This window comes from Rattus norvegicus, chromosome 20 (assembly GCF_021556685.1).
Source record: "Rattus norvegicus strain SHRSP/BbbUtx chromosome 20, alternate assembly SHRSP_T2T, whole genome shotgun sequence".
Taxonomy (NCBI): domain Eukaryota; kingdom Metazoa; phylum Chordata; class Mammalia; order Rodentia; family Muridae; genus Rattus; species Rattus norvegicus.
In genome coordinates, this window is record NC_141553.1 from 22,673,097 (window position 1) to 22,682,204 (window position 9,108).

Consider the following 9,108-nt stretch of genomic DNA (forward strand, 5'->3'; position numbering starts at 1 on the left):
TGCTGGGCGCGCAAGTCCTCCGAAGAGACTGTGTGCCCGCAGGTACCTGTGTTTTCCAATAAACCCTCTTGCTGATTGCATCCGAGTGGACTCGGCTCGGTCATTGGGCGCTTGGGACTCCTCCTGAGGGAAAGGTCCTCTCCGGGGGTCTTTCATTATGGGGGCTCACCCCGGGATTTGGAGACCCTCCGCCCAGAGATCACCGACCACCCACCGGGAGGTAAGCCGGCCGGCGTTTGTCTTGTCTGTTGTGTCTTGTCCTGTGAACGATCGATCAATAGGCTCAGATCTGGGGACTATCTGGGCGGGCCAGAGAAGGAGCTGACGAGCTCGGACTTCTCCCCCGCAGCCCTGGAAGACGTTCCAAGGGTGGTTGGAGGAGAGGGAGATCCGGATCCGTGGCACCTCCGTCCGTTTTCGGAGGGATCCGCACCCTTGATGACTCCGTCTGAATTTTATTGGAGTAGAGGATCCAAGACCCTCGCTGACTCCGTCTGAATTTTTGGTTTCAGTTTGGTACCGAAGCCGCGCGGCGAGTCTGCTTGTTACTTGTTTGACTGTTGGAATTGTTTGTCTTCTTTGTGACCTGACTGTGGTTTTCTGGACGTGTTGTGTCTGTTAGTGTCTTTTTGACTTTTGTTTCGTGTTTGAATTTGGACTGACGACTGTGTTTAAAATCTTGGACCGACGACTGTATTTGAAATCATGAAACTGTTTGCTTTGTTCGTCGAAGAGTTTTACTTGGTCCCCTTAACGCTTAGTGAGTAAGAAACTTAATTTTGTGGACCCCGCTCTAGTGGCGGTGTGTTGGTTGATAGCCAAAGTTAATTTTTAAAACATAGTGTTTTGGGGGTTGGGGATTTAGCTCAGTGGTAGAGCTCTTGCCTAGCAAGCGCAAGGCCCTGGGTTCGATCCCCAGCTCTGAAAAAAGGAAAGAAAAACAAAACAAAAACATAGTGTTTTATCTGTGCTTGTGCTCGAAGCCAGCTGTGATGAACTGGGAAAGATTTAAATTTTCCTTGGGAGTAAGGAATCTTAAAGGCGGAGTTTCAGCCGGTATGGCACTTAGTGCGTAGCTGCCTAAAAGATCAGAAATGCTGTCAACAGGCTATAAAAAAAGGGACAGGCGGTGTTAGAAATGCTAAGGGAAGAACTATCTAAAAAGGCTGAGAGCGAGGTGGGAGAGGACTATAAGGAAAACAAGAAAGGAATTTCTGACATTTGCTCACAGAAGGAGAGCGCTCATTAAGAGAAGTTCTTTAAGGAAGCCTGCCTTATCTGCTGTCCTTATTCCAAGGGAGGAGTCAGTCTCCAACATTAAATTACTTTTCTCGCTGATCATCATTAACATGGAGAGTGCCTTTGGTCCTATCCCCACAGCAGCCAGTTCCTGCCCCTATGGTTAAAATGCCCCAGGTTGGGGGACAAAAAGAGCCCCTAAAATAGTTTCAAAGAATCTACAACTGTGAAGAACTTTGTTTTGCCAGTCAGGATTAATGTTTTCTTTTCCATGGGCCTATAGCCCACTGAGACAGTTTGGTAAAGGGCTGTTACTAAAGTCCTGAAAGCCCCAGGTGAACTGGTTACAATTCTTTTGTCAGCTGCTTAGTATCTAGCACCCAGGTTCTAACCATCTCTCCATCCTTTTGTTATTAGTTGTTACTAGAAGCCTAGTGTCATTTGGAGGCTGGTTCTCTTGAGAGGCAAAGTCACCAAGCTGACACTGAAGGGAGGTAGGTACTCCTTAAGGGAAAATCTAAGCCCAGAGAGACAGCCGGTAACAGCTAGGCTGCCTCTCTGCTCGCCTTTCTGTTTCATAGACAAAGCTTGTGCTTATATTTACAGTGGCCTTTTTGTCCAAAAAAAGGCCTCCTGGTTTAGCTGTGTGACTAAATGCTATTTGTCTTCTTCAGTGGACCTCTCTCCTCTAGATTCCCTTCTTGTTTTCTCACCATCCCACGTGAGATGCTTGTTAGTAACTGTTACAGATCTTCTTTACCACCGAGGAAAGACAGAATCCTGCTAGAGGCCAGAAAGAATGTTCCAGACATGGATGGAAGGCTCCTGACTGTTGACTTCAATACGCCTGAAGGTAGGGAGTGCTCCAGGTCTGCCCCCAGGCTCCAAGGGTGGGTCTCCTAGGGGCTGGAAAATGCCCCACCAATCTGGCTAAGATAAGGAAAGGGTATGAAGAGAAAGTTACAGAAATTTGAAGGGTTAAACAAAGTTGCTGAGAGTTAGTATAAGTTACAGAGAAAGTAAGGTTAAACAAAGAGAAAGAGAAAAGAAGGTAAAAAGAGCAGAAAGCTAGGGAAGAAAAGAGACAAAACGAAGAGGAAGCTAGAGAGCTAAAGAGAGATAAAAGACAAGAGAGGAACATATACTGGCCACAGTAGTTAGGGAACCTAGGAAGACAGTACCTGGCAACAGAAGAGAATTCCTGGCTAAAGATCAGTGTGCCTAATGCAAAGAAAAAAAAAGACACTGGGTCAGGGACTGCCCCAGAAAGAACAAGAGGGGACACTGGAGAGCCTCTGGGTCCTGGAGTGCTGGCTATGTGCAGAGATAGGAGGGAAGCCTGCCCAGTTGTTTTATGGATACAGGGACCCAATGCTCTGTGCTCCTATGCTCCAGTGGGCCAGTATCCAAAGACCTTGGGTACAGAGGCCTACTGGCAACAAACAATACTTATGGACTGCCCGAAGAACAGTGGACCTTGGCGTGGGCCGGGTAACCCACTAGTTCATAGTCATCCCTGACTGCCCCCATCCCTTGCTCATGAGAAAATTGCTCCCCAAAATGGCTTGCGTGGGCTGAAATGGCTGGGTGAGGCCATGTGTATGCATATCTACAGACTGTGTATGCGGAGCTTAAGACCTGTCTCAGTGCACCAGTACCTGATGCTGGGAGATGAATGGCTTAGCGCTGTTCTACTTGGAACATATCACTCCTGCCAGCCGGGCACTAACAATTATCACCCAATCCAGGACTTAAACTGTGATAGAGTGGCTGATGTTTGCCTTTGAATAGAGTGTCCCAAAAGATGGGACCACTGGTCAGCTGCCATGGACTAGATTCTCCACCTGTTGGGGGCAATCTGGTCACCTTGCTGCCCAATCCGACCTGGAGCCACCACAGCACGAGTGTCAAGCACTGGCAGAAGCCCATGGGTGGAGGAAAGACCTCTGCGACTGGCTGATTGACCCCTGCTGAAAGCCGAGGCTACCTTGTCCACAGACGGGAGCAGTTCTCTTCATGAAGGTCAGAGATAAGTGGGTGCTGCCATGGTGGACAACACAATGTCATCTAGGATGGCTGAACCTCAACCCCCCAGTACATCAGTGCCGCAGATGCCTTTGCCATCTCTTGGATGCCCTGGTGAAGCCAACAACTGTGAGTACTATTCATTGCTCAGGATATCAGGAGGGAAGAGATTCAGTGGCATTGGGCAGTAACAAAGCAGATAAAGTGGCTCGGGAAATGGCTATGCAGGAGCCTATCCTGGTTACAGGCCTGCAAGAGACAGCCACTGAGAACTAGGATCGGACTAAGGGATGGCCTCACTTAGAAAAGGCCCAAATTGCTTAAAAGATAAAGGACAATGGCACACTTGAGGGGAAAGCTATACTCCCCCAGAGAACAAAGAAAAGACTCACTTTGCCAAATACAGAAATGGACTCATTTAGGAGATAAAAAGTTTGTCCAAGTAGTTAAAGTGTATGTAATAGACTTTAAGATTTTAGCCAGAGAGGCAGTAGAAAGTATAAGGTATGTCAATAAGTGAATGCTTAGCAAGCAAACAGGGCAAAGAGACCTAGAGAGTTTGGTGAAAAGTCGAAGTGAACTTCACTGAGATAAAACCAGAAAAATATAATCACAAGTATCTCCTAGTGCTTGTAGATACTTTTTCAGGAATAGATAGAAGCTTTCCTCACCAAACGAGAGATGGCCTCTGCAATCATCAAGAAGATACTGGAAGAAATCTTCCCCCGATTTGGAATGCCCAAGGTAATCTGGTCAGACAACGGCCCTACTTTCATTGCCAAGGTAAGCCAGGGTGTGGCCAAGTATTTAGAGGTCGATTGGAAATTACATTGTATTTACAGACCTCAAAGTTCAGGACAGGTAGAGTAAATAAATAGAACTCTAAAAGAGACCCTGACCAAATTAACCACGGAGACTGGCACAGACTGGGTGACACTCCTTCCCTCTTGCTCTCTTCAGAGCAAGAAATACCCCTTCCAGATTCAGCCTTACCCCCTTTGAGATCTTAAATGGGGCCTCAGCCCCCCTGACTGTATTAGATGATGTTACTGAACCAACATGTCATAGTGCCATAGTAATAATGATTTGTGTGCCAGGCTAAAAGACCTACAGGTGATACAGAAAGAAATCTGCTCAGAGCTGGCAGCAGCCTATGCCCTGGGGACCCCTGAGACATCTCACCAGTTCCAGGTCGGAGACTCGGCTACATACGATGGCACCGAACCCAGATACTCACTGGAAAGGACCGTACCTGGTGCTGCTGACCACCCTGACAGCCATCAACTCTCAGCCCTCACCAGCCGTGTACTAGCTGTTGGGGCTGAGAGCTGGGACGTAGAGGGAAACTCAGATCTTCAAAAAGCTCCCTAGACTTAATTTCATGTTTGCCCCGGGTTTTATCAAGATAGGTGTGGGGATAGGCTTGATTTCTATTACAAATGATGTAACATTGCATATGTTAGTACTCCTAACACTTCTTGGGACTGTGCCTCAGGGATCACAATCTGTATAAGTTTAGAAGTTCTAAAAGCTAGTCATGACCTTGGTGTGTAGGTTTAGATAGTGTCCAGATTGGAATCCTGATGCTAAAGACTTAGTAAGACACAAAAAAAGGAGTTGAGAATTACTTAGGGCTAAGGCTATCTAGGTGCTGCAAGGGCAGCACAAGGACATCTGCTGTTGCAATACAAGGCTTATAGAGAATTCAGAACTGCCATTCAGGAGTAATTAAAGACTCCATGAATAAACTTAGAGAAAGGTTAGACAAAAGGCAGACAGAGAAGCGCATCAGGGATGGTTTGAGAGCTGGTTTAGTAGATCTCCTTGGATGACTACTCTGGTATTTTCCCTTATGGGACCCTTCTTAGTTTTGCTTCTGCTTCTGATTATAGGTCCATGTGTGTTAGAGAAACTAGTTAATAGGTTTGACTCCTACAAAAAGATAGAGATGCTCAACAAGGTTGGTTTGAGTCTTGGTTCACTTGGTCTCCCTGGATGACTACCCTACTCTCTGCTATATGGCTGGGCCATTACTAATAATTTTCTTGGTTTTAGTTTTTGGACCCTGCGTGACAAACAGGTTAATTGCTTTTGTTACAAATCGAGTGAGAGCTGTGCAGTTGATGGTTCTGAGATAACAGTACCAGTCAGTTAGGACAACTGGTGAGACCAAATACGAGACTTGATATCAAAATTCTAAGATTAGAATTACTTAGTAGAAGAAGAGGGGAATGAAAGGAAAATTATACAGATTTAAGGTTTAAAAATATGAAGTTAAAAGAGTATGTTTCAACTCAGGACTAAGCACTGTGAAAAGCAAGTCCAGGCAGCCCCGCCCTGCCGCTAGAACTAACAGACCATAAAAGGAAAGGAATGCAGAACAGACCAGGAGTACCGGACCTGACTCACAGGCCACCTGGCAGGAAGAGATAAGCCCCCAGCTCCCGACATCCAGGATGCCCCAAACCTGCCAATGTGTGTAGCTATACCTTATTACCTCATCATGTGAAATAGCCAATCATATGTGAACATGTCTATGTGCCTCGTTTGAATCCACCAATCCCCGTAACTATGCATCTGCTTCTGTATGCCCGCTTCTGCTTCCCCAATCCCTATAAAAGCCCCATGCTGGAGCTGCTGGGCGCGCAAGTCCTCCGAAGAGACTGTGTGCCCGCAGGTACCTGTGTTTTCCAATAAACCCTCTTGCTGATTGCATCCGAGTGGACTCGGCTCGGTCATTGGGCGCTTGGGACTCCTCCTGAGGGAAAGGTCCTCTCCGGGGGTCTTTCAAGTGTATTTTGGCCATTGTCCTCTGGGTCTTGAGATCCATTTTCAGTGCTTTTCTGAAGGCTGATTTCTGGGATCCCGTTTTCATTCTTCTTTAAAAAGAAACCTTGGTCTTTGTACTTCCTAGGTTCCAAAGGCTTTCAGGGAACTGTAAGTTGGGTAATTGCCGTTCTACTTAACTTGGCAATCTTCTGAGCCGAGTGTCTTTAACTACGAAGGAACAGGCATAAATCTTGCAAAGTTCAAAATCCATTACCTAGGGATACAGTTAATGCCATCCATCTCAAAGTGTAAGTATCTTTTTAAGAGAAAAGCTGGCTAAAGAGAGGCTTTGCTGCTTAAAAAAAAAACAAAAACAAACCCAAATCAACTTTTAAATCAGCAGTTGCTCTAATTGAATTCATTGCATATGGTCTCAGGTATGGGTAAGAAAAAAAAATCAACCAGCCAACCAATCAACAAACTAACAAAAAAACAAAACAAAACAAAACAAAACAAAACAACAACAACAACAAAAAAAACCTCTGAAAAATTAGAAGGCATTCATGGAATTTTTCCATTCTCTGAATTTACATTCTTGATTAGATTGGAGAGTTTTACACAAGAGGATCCAGAGCGCCTCCCACTGGTGGCAGAGTTAAAAGACCCACTCTCAATGCTCTGCAAGGTAGCTCACGCCCTCCCTAGCAGATCACGTGGTTTGGTTCCGCTCCTGTTCGCGCATCCCTTAACCTTACCCTCTAGCAGTTATTTCATTATTCTCTGTAGGTGTTTTCTAAAGGAGCTCTAGGGACGAAAAACACCAGCTAATAAAGTCTTTACCCTGGTCTCAGCATCCTCGTATCTTCTGCGCACGTTTGTTTAAATGTTTACAGAAGTAAAAGCTTGTAAGAGAGCTAATCTGACTTGTCAGCACATTGGGTTCAGGTGGCCTGCCTTCGCTTGCCGCTGTGCTCCAGTTACCTCCATTTAAAAAACAGACAACCGTACAAGCGGAACTGCACTTACTTTAGTTGCCTAATAGCCCCACGTCCCATCCTGATGTACTTGACTGTTTGGAAACCGATAACACGAGTCCAAACCCGGTCTTTCCAGTCCCTTGCGCTTGCCAAATTTAGGTCAGCACGGGGTGAGTTAGGGCTGGTATGATTTACCCACTTACTTAGCAGTCATAGGCATGGAAACTGGGGGGCGGGAATGGTTATTCTCATCCCTATGACTAAATACTGGAGATAGGGTTTATTTTGCCTTATGATTTTGGAGCTTCCAACGACAGATTGGGCAGACCTGGTGTGTGTGTGTGTGTGTGTGTGTGTGTGTGTGTGTGTGTGTGTGTGTGTGTGTGTGTGTTGTGGAGAGGGGTTTGGGAGGGTGTAGAGCTGCGGAACAAAGCCGTTTACATCATGAGCAAGAGAGCCAGGAGAACGAAGAAAGCAGAGTTCAACACCACTCTTCAAGGCTTTGCATCCTCAGTGACCCAGGGACCACTCTCTGAAGTTCTACTGCCTTCCAGATCTGGGGACCAAGGTTTGAAAATATAGGCCACCGGGAGAACGGATATTCGACACCGATGTGACAGTAGGCGGGAGGAGAGAAAGGACGGCCTTTTATCTAGCCACCTGCAGTAATTCCTGGAGTTACTGATGGAAGGCCACTGGTTCTTCAGTGTCCTTTATTGTCTAGGTGTCTAAGCCTTCACTGACCCATGGTTCAATGGTGTCTCACATATTGTTATCCCAGGTGGGCTTGTCACTCAAGATTGTCATAAACCTGCACTGTAGTCTGCTTATGGGGACTGGTGTCCTCTAGTTCTTAAACCAGTAGTGTTGGAGGTTTATGGAGGTGAACGGGCACTTTCCGGGCTCCACTCTCCTCTAATGCACCTCTAATGCCTCCTGGTCCCTGCCTTCGGCTTCTTTGTGTAAACTCCAAAAGCAGCAGTGCATGGGGGTGAGGTAGGGATAGGGATGGGGAGTGTGTGTGTGTGTGTGTGTGTGTGTGTGTGTGTGTGTAGGGATCTTGTTTGATTGTGTTGTCCTCCCATGGCGGTCTTAGTTGCCCTAACGCAAAGTTGTGATTTATACGAGAATTTCAGATCTCAAGGTGGGCAAGTATGGAAAATGTTTTATTCACAGAGAAATTCTGTGCCCCTAGAACTATGCAGAACGTGCAGCAGACAGCATCCTCTGCCTGTCCAAAAAATAAAAAATAAAAATAAAAATAGACAGAGGAACGAGAAACGCCCTTCTCCTGGTACCGATCAGTACCAATGGCATCTAATTTACTGTGCTAAGGTCCAAAGGATGTTTAGAGCAGGGGAAAGTGCTTTACATTTGCTGCCTGCATTTGAAACACTGTTATTTAGAGAGGGTGCGTATTCAAAGGGGGTCAGTTTGAGGCCGGTTGACTTGCAGGCTCTTGGTCCAGGGACTGGCTGCTACACCTTGAAGACGGTTCAGGAGTGAGGTGCCTGCTTGCTGCTGCTAGCGCCCTCTAGCGCATGGTCAGGTTATACTAATGATTTCCCTTCTCACTGAGGTCTAATTGCCCTTCTCCCCAGCTGTCTCTGCTGCTCACAACTGACGAAAGGGTATCTAGAGAAAAAAAAAAGGGCTTACAAAGTTTCAGATTTTCAGTATTTTCTAGACTTCTCTCTCCCTCTCTCTTATTTGTAGGAAAATTTGTATTTTATTTACTTAAAAGTGTGGTGCTGTGGCCCCTGGGTGGGGCTAGGTGGACCCCGTGGGAGGCATCCATATGGTTGTAAGAGTACCCATGCCCACTGGCGTACCGTGTGGCCCAAAATAAGGAATCTAGCAAACTAATAGAATCTCAGAATGGGCCCAGAACAGGATGATGGCTATTTCCTGCACACACAACTCCCCAGCGCCCTGTTGAGGCCAGAAGAAGTTGTCAACCTGGCACCTCCCCGTTGTGCCAATGGGATGGCTGACTACTCCAGAGCTTATGTCGATTCCCCATTGGTCCAAATGTTGTATAAAAAACACTTGCTGCTGTACAATACAATAGACCTGTACTTCGATGCTGGTCTCCCGA